Source organism: Notamacropus eugenii, chromosome 3 (assembly GCF_028372415.1).
Source record: "Notamacropus eugenii isolate mMacEug1 chromosome 3, mMacEug1.pri_v2, whole genome shotgun sequence".
Classification (NCBI taxonomy): domain Eukaryota; kingdom Metazoa; phylum Chordata; class Mammalia; order Diprotodontia; family Macropodidae; genus Notamacropus; species Notamacropus eugenii.
This window is the reverse complement of record NC_092874.1, coordinates 205,249,260-205,264,586: the sequence shown is the minus strand read 5'-3', so window position 1 is coordinate 205,264,586 and position 15,327 is coordinate 205,249,260.

Sequence of the window (15,327 nt, the reverse complement as noted above, 5' to 3'; positions counted from 1 at the left end):
ACCTTGCCAAAGATGTGGGTGTCAGGGTTTTTTGACTTTTGTCCTCAGATACTCTTTCCTCTTAAAGTCAAGCAAGCAGAACAGCACAGAACAACAGTTGTTATCTCAGCTTTGGAGGCAATCGTCTCAAAGATGCATCAACAGGGCTTGAAATGGACTTAGCCCCATTGCACAGCGTGGCTTGACAAACTGCTTTAGCAACTACTTTTTAAACTACATGAAGTAGGTATTAGGTGCACATATTACAGAATGTGACGGCACGTCTATCTGATACAAGCAGATGTTACAATACAAGTGTCTGTCAAGGATACTTACACAAGTGAAACCTTCACTATTCTCTACCTTTGAAATTTTTTTAAATTAAAATAGATTTAATTAACATACAATTTATTTTCTCTCCCTCCTATATCCCCTCCCTGCATCCTACTGGGATGGAAAAAGAAAAGAAAATCTTAGTCTCTTTTCCTCCCTATTTTCTGCTCTTTCATTTGCTAGTTCTTTTTACTAGCCTACTTCAAGGTCAGGGTCAAATTACAGTTTGACCTCAGATGAAATCTGAAATCTCTGAGCTTAAAGAGCACTGGAAAAGTGGTTTATTCCCATGCAAATTAGGGGAGTTTTTCACTAAAGGTATTGAAAATGACCTCAAGATTTAGTTGGCATTAAAGAGGATTAAAGCTTGGTCTCAGGACAGCGTTTCCCAGTTGCCAGCATACAAAATGCCAAAATGCCACTAGGTAATTCTGTTCTCTCTCTCAGTCTTCTGAAGATGGACCAATAAATAGTCTGACTAACAAAGGGAAGGTGCACTCAGCTGAATCCATGTGGTGACCTCCCTGAATATCTTTGTTGAATATCCTTTCTATTATGGCTAAGTAAACCTCCTTTTGTTAAACGTTAAAAAGAAAGTAGCTTAGCCAAGTCCCACGCAGCTCAGCTTCTCTGCCCTTCTGTCCAAACTTTCTAAAGGAGTATCAAAAATGTTGGGTACAAAGGTATAAATTCTCATTTCCTCACTGATGAGACACTAATATTCCATTATATTTGTGTACCACACTTTGTCTAGTCATTCTTCGATCAACAAATACCTACTTTGTTTCCAGTTTATTACTATTACAGTAAGTATTGCTTGACTGTTTTAGTGCATGTAGAATCTATCTTTAACATCTTTGGGATTTATTTATATCTTATTGTTAGTATCTTTTGAGTCTAAAGGTCTCAGCTGAGTTGACCTCAGGTTTCATGATTCAAAGTTTCCTAAACCTCTGCCCTTCCAGAAGATAAGAGTATCAGCTGTTCCAACCTGTCCACGTTCTTGCCATGAGCTCTGCCAATACATCCCTTGAACCAGAGACCATACCCTGGAAGCCTTAACCCTCCTAGCTCTAGAGCTCCCACCTTGGGACCCATGTTTATGCAATCTTTATAAATAGCAATGAGATCTCCAGATAAAAAGATAGAGACATTTTATTCACTTTTTAAAGAACAATTAATAATTATTTCCAGAAAGGCTTCAAAAAGAATGTTTTAGTGTGCTATATTTCTTTAACCCCTCCAATTTTGACTGTTTCCATCTTTTATCATCTCTGCCTTGAGAAAATTCAAGTGGATGAAGACTATTACTTAGATTATAATATACATTTGAATGGAAAATTCATAAAGTTTATCTATTAGTATGTGTATCTGGTACAGGCAGTACAAATAGACAGTGAATTGGACCCAGAGCTGCATAAAAGTAGAACAGGTACAATTGCTTTTTTTCTTTCCACTTCAAAGCTACTTTAATGACTCCCAAGCTTCCCATGAAAGCAAAGGTCCATCTTTTTTTAATAACACAATTTTTCTAATGTTGTTCTATGGCAGAAACATGAGCTACATTTTTCTTTAAAGAAGGCTTTAAAAATGAATATTCCACAGAAGGCAATGGAGGGATCCATAGGAATCAGGGCTACAGTTAGAACCATATAAACAGAAGAACAGACATGAAAGATGTCATTGAGGTAGTATATAATTGAAAGAAAAGATGGTCTTGTCATATGGCAAAAACAAGAGAAGACTAACAGATGGATAGTGTTCCCTATACCCTCAAAATAGTAGAAAGCAAGGAAGGCCTCCAGCACATTGGATAGAACCCTTGTGATGAACTTACTGGGGGACATGGACAAAAGTAGCAAAGAATGGGCATATATAGATGGGTTATAATTTGCATTATTGAAGAGAATTTCTCTAATGAAGTCACAAAACCATTTGAGTATTTGAATCATCTTTACAAATTTTCTGCATGTGGAATAAAACCTCAGAGATATTCTGATTTGTATCTCTTTTTTTAGATATTTGAACCAATTTTTCACATGACATTAATCTGATATTCTTCTTTTGAAGAATCTTTGTTCATATCCTTTGAACAGCTATCCCTTGATGAATAGGTCTTTCTTGGACATTTATTTGTGTTAATTATCAACATATATTGGTATCAGATCCTTATCAGACAGAGAGTGGATGAAAATATTTTTTCTTGAGTGATATTTTCTCTTGTCCTAGTTCATGATTTTGTTTATGCAAAAGCATTTCAACCTCAAGTGATTGAAACTATCTTTTTGTCTTTTGTGACTACCACTAAACCTTTTTTGGTTAACAATTTTTACTGAAGGCCTAATCATGAAAGCTACCTGATTGGTTGTCTGCTCATTTTTAAAATAATGTAATTTTCTCTCTGTAGTTACAGACCCATTGTAAGCTTATGATAGTAAGATATTGGTCTAATCCTAATTTCTGCCAAAGCGCTTTTCAATTGTCCCAGCAATTTTTGTCATAAAGGGGGTTTTATTTACCCTCAAATAATTTATTTTCCCAGATTTATTGGATATTGGGTTCCATTGTTTTTGATTCTTCCTTATCTGCTCAATTCCTCCAATCTATTTTTCTATTTTCTTTTCCTTCTGGAGAGCCCCCCTTGGTTCCTAATCCTTGTTTATTAAGAGATGGCTTGCATTTTGTTTTGGCTATTTGTTTTGAAAGAAACTTTCGTTCTTTCTCCAAAACCAGTGTGTGTGTTTGTCATATTGCTGACACCCACATACTCACCTGAGAGGGAGGAAATTGGAGACAAAGAACCTATAGGGAGAAATTGATAAATGTGATTAAAACCAGGAAATATTCTCTGGCAAAAAATATAGAGGCTTGTAATTAAACTGAAAAGAGAGATTATTATTGATCCAGAGTTTATAACTTCCCCCAATAGCAGAAGGGAAGACCTAGTAAATCTGGACCGTAAATCTGTTGGCCTGAGCCAAAGCAGCTTACGTTAGCAGAAGGAGAATAAAAAATGGAACTCATCTATTTTGGAGGTCACTTGTTTCAGGCAAATTCAATCCCTTTGTTCTTCCTTCTACAAGTTTAAAGAAATTCCTCTTCTGAAGGGATGGAGCTAGATAGGAGCAGTGACTAGAGAGGGGGTCATGCCTGAAGGGAAAAATTGGAAAAGGGGAAAGGGCCACTCTTCACAATAGAGTAGGAGCCAGAAAAAGGGGGTAACTATTTTACTCATCCCATACAACTTCCAAATTATAAGTGTAACAAACATGAACACAGCACTATACAGGGTCATTCTACTCTTTCCATAGGCACATGAGGCCTACACAAAGAAGAGAAAAGCTGTGACTTTCCCCAGGGTACAGTGGAATAGTGAATAGAGAGTTGGCTTTTTAACCAAGAAGACCTGAGTTCAAATCCTGCTTCAGACATATACTGACAATAAGATGAAGTTACTTCAGCTCTCAGAGCCCTGTGAAACTAAGACTTTGAACAGCAGGGAAGGGACTTTGACTGAGGCAGTTCCTTCACCTGAGAGCTCCCCGTACCATTGAAACCATAGGCCTTATCAATACTCTTTTCAAGGCTATTTTCCTTCCCATTTCATCCTCTCAAATTTTCATTTCACTTTTAATTTCAACTTTTCATCTTAATTTATTTTTTTCTAGCCACTCTTGGCCACATTTTTCTTTTCCTCAGAGGCTCTGCTTGTAGTCATTGTGAGTTTGCATTCTTCTAGCTTTACGTCTTGGACTTTACTTTTTTTTGTTCAATTGTTTCAATTGTGTCCAGCTCTTTGTGACCTCGTTTGGGGTTTTCTTGGCAAAGATGCTGTAGTAGTTTGTCATTTCCTTCTCCAGTTCATTTTACAGATAAGGAAACTGAGGCAGAGTTACGTGACTTGTCCAGGGTTTCACAACTAGTGAGTTCTGAGGTCATATTTGAATTTACAAAGATGAGTATTCCTGATTCCAGGTCCAGCACTCTATCCATGGCACTACCTCGCTGCCCTGAGAGTTACTTTACCCATAATATTTTTTTATTGTGTTGGTTGTTGGGTATTTTTTTTCTGTTAACTCACATTTTTATCTTCAGTTTGGGATTTTGTGCTCAAGTCAGTCCCTTCCAGCACTCCTAGATGAGATACGTAGACTTTGTTTGGGTCTGTTACCTCTGTAGCCTATACTCACCACCATCACTGCCATTGCTGATTTGAATGAAGTACCTGATACTCGGCCCTGTCCTCGCATCAATTCCTGACTGTCTCAATCTCCTGGTGGTCTTTGCAGGTTCTGGCTTTCACAATTCACTGCCTCCTTTCTCTCATATAATCCCTACTTGGAGGATGCTTCTATCACCTGCTGTGATCCTAACAGACTTAACAACCAGGCTCTTGGATAGCATCTGCTGGTGCTGGCACCCAAGCACCAAATTAACCCCATATCTTTATATCACCAATGTGATAGTGACAGCAGCTGCTGTGAATATGCAGGTATATTTCAAGGGTTGAAGTGCAAAATATAACAAACTCTCTTCCTCAAAAACTAAACCAACATACTTATTCAGATACCAGAAAATCAATTCCACTTTGGTAACAAAGAAGTTTATACGCATCACAAATCCAGGAAGCACCTGTATCCCCAAGCCTTCCCTCCATTAGGCCTCCCCACAAACAAGTTCACCTAGGTAAAACTTCTTTCTGCCTCTCCCCTAGCTTCTCTGCCTCAGTTCTGCCTCACTCTCCCTTCCTGCTCCACCCTTCCTGATCCAGCTCCTTCAGCAAGCTCCTTCCACCAGGACTCCACGTGACTCAGGCTCCATCACAGCAGTCAGCTGGGAAAGAATTCAAAAGAAGTCACATAGGCCTATTAATGGGCAGGAAAGATCTTCCCATTCCATTAACATTACAATCCTGCTGTGGCTCCCAGTACTCTATGTACTCTATGTAGAAAGGGCGTCTCTCCTTATTTGGTGACCAATGGCATTTAGTAGGAGTGTGCTAGCAAATTTTTAGCAACTGACTTCCTGGGGGAAAAATGTATGGGGTAACACACTTTTAAGTTTACTCCGCATAATTTTTTTTCCCATTACTTTCTTAAGTCTAGGCAATATACAAAACAATAAATCAGGCCCTGATTTATAGACTTTGATGACTTCTGAGGTATAAATATGTTCAAATTGAAAATTTAATAATTAGCTCCCCTGAACTGGCTCTAGCACACCCCTGGATCTGGGTCTGTTTCTTATTTCTGTTCTAATAGGCCAGAGCTGAGATTTCGCTTCAGGCTCCTGATTATTGGGTCTTATGACAGTTTTAGTCCTTTCTTCTTCCCCTGCCACCTAACTACTGCTCTCTATTTGGAGCCCCTCATACTAGCTTCCTTGCTATGGCTTCTCTCATTGCTTCTGTTTTCTCTCCCCAGATTTTCTGGTATGATCCCCTACTTCTACCTTGGCTTCTGGCCTGTAAATGGTAGTGCTTATTTCTGTTTATCTTAGTTTTGTTTTTCTTTGATATTGTCAGATATTAACTGGGTTTTATGTGAGAGATCTGGGCTCATCTATCTCCTTTCACATCACTAACTTAACTGAAAGTCTGTGGATTATTTATTAAAGAGTTGAGAAGGTGATTCCAGTTGGTACTTAAAGGAAGCCAGAGTCTGAGAGGAGGATGGAAAGTATTCCAGGCATGGAAGACAGCCAGAGAAAATGCCTGGAACCAAGAGATGGATTGTCTTGTTCATGGATCAGAAGTCAGTGCCATTAAGTTGAAGAGTAATTGGAGAGTAAGATGTAAGAAGTCTGGAAAGATAGAAGGAAACTATGAGGATTTTGAATGCCAAACAGAGCATTTTGTTTTTGTTCCTGGAGGTTATAGGACTTGAAGAGCCTAGGATAAGGAGTTGTTGTTCAGTCATCTAGTCATGTCTGACTCTTCACGATCCCATGGACCATAGTACTCCAGGGTCTTCTAACTTTCACTGTATCTCAAAGTCTGTCCAAACTCATGCTTGTTGTTTCCATGACACTACCTATCCATCTCATCCTCTGCCATCCCCTTTTTCTTTTGTCTTCAATCTTTCCCAACATCAGGGTCTTTTCCAAGGAGTCCCATCTGTTCCTTATGTGACCAAAGTACTTAAGCTTCACCTTCAGTATTTGACTTTCCAATGAATAGTATGATTTAATTTCTTTAAATATTCTTCAAGTATTGACTGATTTGACCTCTTTGCAGTCCAAGGGACTTTCAAATATCTTCTCCAGCACCACAATTTGTAAGTGTCAATTCTGTGGTGCTAAGTTTTCCTTATAGTCCAACTCCTACAGCCATACACTGCTACTAGAAAAACTGTAGCTCTGACTTTAGGGACCTTTTTGGTGTGCTGTCCAGGTTTGCCATAGCTTTCCTTCCAAGGAGCAAGCATCTTAAGGAGTACACAGAACCTAAGAAGTAGAATTATTCAGAAGCCTCATTCCTATATATTACACTTCATTCAGAGAGTCATTGCTAAATGTGAAAGAACATGAATATTTACAGCTATTTGGAGAGATTTGTGGGAGAGCTTAAGCAAGTCCCTGCTTTTACTCCACCATCTTGGCTCTGCATGCCATTTGCAGTTCTTATCTGTGATATGTATGCTATAAGACTACATAATCAGCCTGTCTATCTAACTTCATATCATAATTTGATCCAAGACTAGTATATACCAACCCTATCCTCCCTTCACATAGGGCAGGGCCTTCACTTCCACCAATAAGAAGAGAGTCCCAAGGTCCAGGGGTTACACTAGTAAGCTCATTTCTGAATCAGATGCAATCAGGTTGTTTAAATGGTTAGAGCAAAGTTTAAAATTAATGCTAAATTGAAAGATAAGGTACTTTATACAATTGCAATACTTATAACCTGACCTAGTTAAGTAACTTCTCTCTACATGGTCTCCTGTTTATATGAAATATTAAGCTGATTACATCAAGCTCAAAACATTATAGGATTTTTTTCAATGAAATCCATCATCACTCAAAAGTGATTTAGCCTAATAGTCCACACAGGAAAAAACCAAGAAAATGAAAAATACCTATGGATCAAATTATAGTCTGATTTCTTTTCCCTTTTCTGGGCATTTTCCCAGCCAGTGACTTGACCTCTGAATGTTCTCCTCACACCCACCTCGCCTCCTGATCCTCCCAGCCAGAGCTTGGGGTCTGAGATTCAAATGCTGCTCCCCAGCCTTGGGACTTCAGCAGGGGCAGGGCTGCTATTCAGTGTGAGATTAAGTTCAGGTGGTCAGGTTGGGGCAGGGCCGCCTCTCAGGCTCAGTTCCCTCAGGGGGTTTATGCAGAGACCTTCAACAATGGATCCAGGCTCCTGCCTGCTTGGGGAGCCCTGGTCTGCCGCGCATCAGCTACTGCCTCCCGAGGGGGCCTGAGTTATGGGGGCACCCCACTCCCCTCTCGACCTGCCAAGATGACCCTCTCACTGACCCCTGTCACCTGTGGGTGAAGGGACCCACACAGCCGCTGGAGATCCCGTCCCCGAAGCCCGCTCAGATCTGCTCCTCTCCATGCCACGGTCGCGGCAGGGCTGGGCAGCGTGACGGACCTTTTGCGAGAGGTTTGCAGGTCCCTCTGGAACAGAAACCCTTTGCTCCACTGTGCTGTGGCCTCTACTACTCCAGAATTTGCTGTGAGTTCCTTTTTACCGATGTTCTATGGGTTGTGGGTTCAGAGCTATGTGTATTTGCGTCTTTCTACTCCACCATCTTGGCTCCGCCCCCCCAGGTCCATGTCTTATCTAAAGTTTATATACCCCCCACCTCTGGGCATATGTTATTGTTCTACAACAAATGTTCACTGAACTTGTTACACAATGCCTACACATTGATATTGTTACACAGTGTTAGGTGAATAGGTAAGTGCTACTTTGCTGGACTTTGCTGAGAGTCAGAAAATACTGTTTCTTAACCTGAAATAACAATATCAGTTGTGAAAAAATAAAATCAAGTCAATAAATGTTTAATTAATGCCTATTCTGTGTAGCCAGCCCTCCCTCCCTCAAAACAAAGTCAAGTGCAAGTCATGTCATTACTTCTTCAGCAATGAAGGACGAACACACAATTCTGTGTAGCATATTGTGAAGGATACAAGAAGTTTACCACCAATCCCAGGAAATTTATAGGGATTCTGGTCTTAAAGTTAGCTTGAAGTCCTGACACTGTTTACTAGAACAATGTTTTTCAGACTTTTATTTGCACATGACACAGTAATATTTGTCTTGAGAAACTGAAGCACACAGAATGTTTATATTGACCTATCACCTAGATCTTTGAATTCCACTACCTCTCCTTTCCCTCTCCATTGCTGTGTGACTCTAAGCAAGTAACTTAATCTCTGTCAGCCTCAGTTTCCTCAATTGTAATATGGAATAACAGCACTCATCCTGCAGGGTTTGCCTGAGGATCAAATGAAATAATATTTGTAAAGCTCTGGCATATAGTAGGCACTACATAAATGTTCGTTCCTTTCTCTCCCAATCTTCATTGCCCCATCATTCTTGTCTTTCTCTCTACATTCCTCAGGATTCCTGCTGTAGGAAGCTTTGTGCTTCTACAGATTGGGCACCTATTCTGACCTTCCTTGTTCCCCCAAATCAAGAAATAGTAGGCAATCAACCATAGCTGGAGATAGTGCTAAGGAATATGGATGTCTTGGGGTATGGAAGGAGTTTTAAGGCATAGAAGTGTGGCATACCCTTTGAAAGTCATTTGTTTAAAGCAGTAGGCACCAAACTTTTTTGATCTATACACTCCTATGCTTAGAAATAGTTGAGCACACCTCTAATATATCATATTTACTTTTCCAATTATATATATATATATATATATATACACACACTACTCTGCTAACAATGTTATACATTATAACACTTGAATTTTTAAAAAAAAAAGATAAACTAGAGATGATATAATATTTAATCCTAAAGTCAATAGGGAGCTCCTGAAGTTTATTGAGTGAGAGTGACAGGACCAAACCTATACTTTAGAAAAATCATTTTGGCTGTTGGTATGAACAATGGATTAGAGAGGAAAGAGACCAAATGGAGAGGTAGAGACCAACAAAGAGGCCATTCCAATAGTCCAGAGAAAGACACTCCATCCTGAATGAGAGTGATGTCTGTGTGAGTAGAGAGAAGGAGAGAGTTAGCTCCAGGGTGCAGAGGTTTGCTCTGACTTCAACAGCCAATTTAACTACAGACTTTTAAAAGCAAAAGCATGCTGGGGGCCTGCAACCTGAAAACACCAATACTGGGGAAAGCAGGTTCTGCCAGTGCCAGGGAAAGCTGTCTCTGAATTTTTGGTGCTGGGCTAGAGAACTGAGAAATAGGAGTGAGACAGGTCACCATCATAAGACCCTCTGAGTGTAGGGAGCTATGCAGTAATCCATCACACCTGAAGGAAAGAGCACAGCATCCAGAGAGGGCCGGTTTGATAGCTAATAGTCAGCTGGAGCAGAGATCTACTAATGAACTGTGAATTGGCCAGTGTGGGAGAAGGCTAAGATGCTTTGAGATCTAGCCCCAAGGAAACCACAGTTAGAGGAGACAGGAAATGATTGACAAGAAAAATAAAGGAGGAAAAAGACAGAAATCATTAAAGATTTCAGGAAGAAGAAAAGACCTTGAACATAAGCAGATACATCAACAGGAAAAACATGAACAATAAAAGGAAATTTGGCCACCAGGTCTATTAAATAAGTTCAGGCATATATGAAAAAATCCTGCAAAATAAGATCCAACACTTGAAGAGAGAGAGGATCCTGTGAAATTTAGAACATAGAGTTCTATGAGTGGTTCAAAAGAGAAATGAGAATTAAGAGAACAGAATTTACAGCAAAAATATTGGGTAGAATAGAAAAACTGTAGGCTGCGATGGCAGGCCTCCCCAAAGAAACAAAAGAGAGAACAATAGATTTGGAATGCAGATACATAAAAGTGAAGGACAATCTAGAAGAGAAGCAAAAAACAACAGCATTAAAAGAAAATATATGCATTCTGCAAGTAAAACATACTAAATGCAATGATAGGACATACAGAGACAACCTAAGGATCACAGGTCTGTCAGAAGAACATGACACGACAAAAAACCTTAACACCATAAAGAAAAAAAAAAGGAAAGAAAACTGTCTGGAACTTCTAAACATAGAAAATGAAATTCTAACTGAAAGAATTCAAAGATCACCCCCAGAAAAAAAATAACCCAAGGCTAAAAATGCCAAAACATATAATGGTCAAATTTAATAATTCAATTCAGAAACAACAAGTTCTGTAAATCATGAGAAGAAAGACTTTCAGATACAAGGAAAAGACATTCAAATTGTTCAAGACTATTACTTGCCCACTAGAAAAAGGAGGAGGGAATGGAATAATATGTTTCAAAGACAATAGAGCTCAGGATAAAGCTCAGGTTGACCTCTCTTGCAAATCTGAGCTTAACCATATAGAACAAAAGATGGATATTCAATAAAAAAGAAGAGGTTGAAACATATTTTACTAAGAAAACCAGAAAAAGAGAGATTATTTGCCTCTTGAACAGTTGAAAGAATAAAAATGCAAGAGTAGTGGATAAACAGAGCAGTCAAGGACAATAACAGCTACAGGGCAACAACAGAGAGATCAGTAAGAGACTTCTTTCTAAATGTACACAGACACTAATAATACAAATCAGCTTCATGATGACCTTGTAGTGTGCTTTAAAGAGAAGCAGCTGATTAAAGGAGTGAATTGTTTATTAGAAAGAGAAATTATGGAGTATATTGACCAAAAGACAAAAAGTCATATTATGTGGATGAATAATACAGGCCAATTATTCATATGATCTTCAGGGATAGGGAACCTGTGGCCTTGAGGCCACATGTAGCCTTCTAGGTCTGTGGGTGTGGCTTTTTGACCAAGTCCAAATTTTACAGAACAAATCCTTTTATTAAAGGGATTTGTTCTGTAAAGTTTGGATTCAGTCAAAGGGCTGCACTTGAGGACCTAGAGGGTCCCATATGACTTTGACCCTGCAGGGAAACCTTTCTGTGCAGGAGGATTATCGTCAACATTTATACCAGCAGTTATATATGTAGAGCCCCCAGCAAGTACAACAACTCTGGATCTCACTGATTGGCCAACAATGTTGTTGTTGTGTTCATCCTTTGTTGTGAAGAAGACCATGCTATCAGAGAAATGACATGACTTGCACTTGACTTTGTTTTGAGTAAGGGAGGGCTGTGCAAGGTCACCACCCTCACTTCTCCTCTGGAGCCATCTGAGTCCAGTGACCAGATATACATCAGGATGACTGGAGGTGGCACAGGATGCAATGGGAGATCTTGACCCCTTTAGGCCAAGGTCTATTCAGGTATTCACTTAGGATGAGGTAATACCCATTCAGTGAATAGGCCTGTTTAAGAAGTACTCAGGGAATGACCCCCTTAATGAGGCAAAGAAAAATAACTATATCAGGCTGGGAGGGAAACAGCAACAGCTACTCTTGGTAATCACTCAAGCCAGGAGGGTCCAGAAAACAGCCCTTAAGTGGAGCTAGAGTCAAGTTTCACTGAGTCAGATTGACTGATCAGACCAATATGAGCTCAGAACGCTGTACCACAGATCAGGCACAAATAGTCCATCTGAACATTTGGAGTAGACTCTAAATTTGTGCATCTTCCATTTCTTTTGAGCTACTTCAATTCTGCTTTGCTCATAGAGCTCTGCACCCTATCTGATATGGGCACATCATGCTGTGTGATCCTGTGCCGGTGTCTCCTGTGTCACAATCAATTCCAAAATTCTTGAGACACCTTGAGAGTTTCCTTGTATCACTTCTTCTGACCACCACATGAACATTTGCTGTGTGAGTTCTCCATAAAATAGTCTTTTTGGCAAGCATGCATTTTGCATTCAAACAACATGACCAGTCCATTGGAGTTGTGCTCTCTGAAGCAAAGTTTAAATGCTTGGCAGTTTAGTTCAAGAAAGGACCTCAGTGTCTATCTCATCCTGTCAAAGTGACCTTCGGAATCTTCCTAAGATAATTCAAATGCGAGTGATTCAGTTTCCTGGCATGGCACTGATAGACTGTCCATGTTTCATGGGCATACAACAATAAGGTCAGCACAACAGCTGTAGACCTTCAGTTTGGTAGTCAATCTAATACCTCTTCTCTCTCAAACTTTTCTTCGGAGCTCCCAAACACTGAGCTAACTCTGGTAATACATGCATTAACCTCATTATCAATGTGTACATCCCTGGAAAGTACACTACCAAGGTTAATGAATTTATCCATAGCATTCAAAACTTCTTCATTTGCTGTTACTGATGGTTCCATATATGAATGGTGATAGCTGATGGAGCACCTGTGTTTTCTTGGTGTTAATTGTTAGGCCAAAATTAGCACAAGCAGCAGAGGATTGATCCATACTTTCTTGCATCTCAGCTTCAGGGGCTGCATTGAGTGCACAATCACCTGCAAACAGAAAACCATGTACAATCACTCCCTCCACTTTGATCTTGGCTTGTAGCCTTTTCACATTGAAGAATTTACCATCAGTGCAGTAGCTGACTTTGATGCTGTGTTCATCTGCATTGAAAGCATTTGACAACATGGCGAAAAACATCATGCTGAAAAGCATGGGAGCAAGCACACAGCCTTGTTTCACTCCATTAGTGGTGGGGAAAGCACAAGCACATTGTATATTATTCAGAACCTGGACAAGCATGCTGTCCATGAAATTGACATACAATGCTGATGAACTTCTTTGAGCAACCAAATTTTCACATAATTTTCCATACGCCCTTGTGACTGACAGTATCAAAGGCAGTGGTCAGATCTATAAATGTTGTATACAGACCTCTGTCCTCCTCCTGGCATTTCTCCTGGAGTTGTCTGACAACAAATACCATATTGACTACTCCTTGGCTCTTTCTGAAGCCACCCTGGCTCTCAGGTAGATAACCATCTTCCAGGTGAAGGATCAGCCTATTAAGGAGGACTCTAGCAAGAATCTTGTCAGCAATGACTAAGAGAGAGACCCCTCTGTGATTGTCATAGGACAATCTATTTCCTTTACCTTTATAAAGATGGACAATGGAGGCATCCTTGAACTCCTGAGGGATAACCTCCTCTTGCCATATAACCTGGAAAATTTCAGTCAACTTTTGTATGAGCAGTGGACCCCCTACCTTATAAATCTCAGCTGGAATAGAATCAACACCAGGTGCTTTGCCATATGAAAGGAACCTAATGCCATTCAAAACCTCTTCTTCAATTGAAAATTCAGCTAGGAAGGGACTGACTTCAACCTGAGGTGAATGGTCAATGGCCTCAGCATTGATTGATGACAGTCTGTGGAGAACACTATAGAAGTCTTCAACCCCTCTCTAGGATCATATTCTTATCACTAATCAATATTCCTCCATCAGTACTGAGTCATTGAGATGCATCATAGGCCTTTGACCCATAAATAGTCATCAGGGCATCATAAAAGTGAATAGGGTTGTTACTATCAGCATAAAACTGAATTTCATCTGCCTTCTTACTGAACTAAGAATCCTGCTTCTCTCTAAATTTTGCTTGTACTTTACTTTTGATGGAATCCAATGCTGCCTTCTTAGAGATGGATCAGCTATCCTGCTGTTAAACTCTATGGAGTTTTCAGCAGCTTCTGAATTTCCCCACCGTTTTCACCAAACCAGTCTTGATACTTGCAAGTATTCTGACCCAGGTCTCTGAAAGCTGCCCACTCCTTTTCTGCTCCACTGTTGCCAACTGTGTGTTGGCTCAGCTTTCCCTCCAAATTCCCTCCCAAAAAAACTGTTCCCACTCAGAGAAGAGCTCTAATCTATTGACATTAATCTTCTGGTAGTCATTTTGCCTTGTGGATGCTGATTTTATTGAATGGGAATATTTAGCTTGGAGAGGATAAGTGTATGATCGGTCTATCATTCCAGACCACACATGGCCTTCATCACTCTTGTATCCTGTCTGTTTCTTCTCCTTACAATAACATAGTCTATTAAATGCCAATGTTTGTTGGAAGGATGCATCCATGAAGTTTTATTACATTTAGGTAAATGGAAGAGGGTGTTGGTGATGAGAAGGTCATGAGACGTACAAGTCTTCAATAGTAAGAAAGTCTTCAGATCATTGCTGTTACTATTTCCAAATCCATTCTTCCCTAGGACTCCCTGCCAAGTTTGGTAGTCTGAGCCTACTCTAGCATTAAAATCACCCAGAATTATAAGCTTGTCCTCTTTTGGCACATTGATGATAAGGGTCTCCAGGTCTTCATAGAATTTTCTTTGACCTCATCAGGGTTCATCAAGATGGCAGCATTAGGCACTGATGATGGTGGCATTCTGCAAGTGGCAATCACATTGTCACGAGTCTGTTGTTCACTTCTTTTAGCAGACATACAAGCTTCTTGACTAGATCACTTTTGATTGCAAAACCTATGCCAGCTTCACAGCACTCCCCTTCACTGTGACCACTGCAGAACAATGTGTATCCAGATCCAACTTCAGTAAGCTGCCCTAGTTGGCCAACCTTGTTTCACACAGAGCTGCTATTTGGATATGATACCTGCCAAGTTCTCTTGCAACAAGGTGTTTATCTCTCAGGTCTACTCAGGTTGTCTATAACAGTGCACACATTCTATGTACCAATGGTGAGTGGAATCGTCTTTGCAGATATTTTTGTACATTTTTTTGTGTTTCAACCACAGAGTAGGATTCCCCACCTTCCACCATAATCAGGCCAGGGTTGGGTAAGCAAACAATTTTTGGAGCACCTTTTCTAGCCCCTTCCTTGCACCTGGAGGTGAGCAGTGCGATCCTTAAAAGGTTGCTCAGACACCCAGAGAACTGCTGGATTCCACTGCTGCTTCCAATGAGAAAATGACCTTATGGCTTGGGCTGCCTGGGTGCAAGATTATGACTATGGCTCCCCGTGTACCTGCACCTGCTGCTTCATTACT